This window comes from Ascaphus truei, chromosome 12, assembly GCF_040206685.1.
Source record: "Ascaphus truei isolate aAscTru1 chromosome 12, aAscTru1.hap1, whole genome shotgun sequence".
In the NCBI taxonomy this organism is placed as follows: Eukaryota; Metazoa; Chordata; class Amphibia; order Anura; family Ascaphidae; genus Ascaphus; species Ascaphus truei.
This window is the reverse complement of record NC_134494.1, coordinates 39,821,418-39,821,787: the sequence shown is the minus strand read 5'-3', so window position 1 is coordinate 39,821,787 and position 370 is coordinate 39,821,418.

Genomic DNA, 370 nt, shown 5'->3' with positions numbered 1-370 from the left:
TTTCTTTGGCGTCTTCTTTAATCATAACTTTGCTCTCTCTCGTCTCCTTCCGGACTACATTTCTCATGGAGTGGTTTTTTTTTTTATCAGTTATGGCTGTGGTCTCCAACCTTTTTAGGTTATCAAACCCTATGTGACATTCTGAGGAACCGCAACCCTCTCTAATAGCGCATCTGAGATCCGATGCATTGTAAATTCTTCTGTATTTGGTACAATTTTAAAATGACCTGAAACTACAGGGAACCCTTTAGGGGTGCCCGGGGAACCCTGGTTAAAAAACGCTGAGTTCTGTTAATTGCAGATGCTACTACACAAAAACAAAGGGTGCAATTTGTGATCCCGTGCTTCTAAAAGCCGTCAACGTATTAGT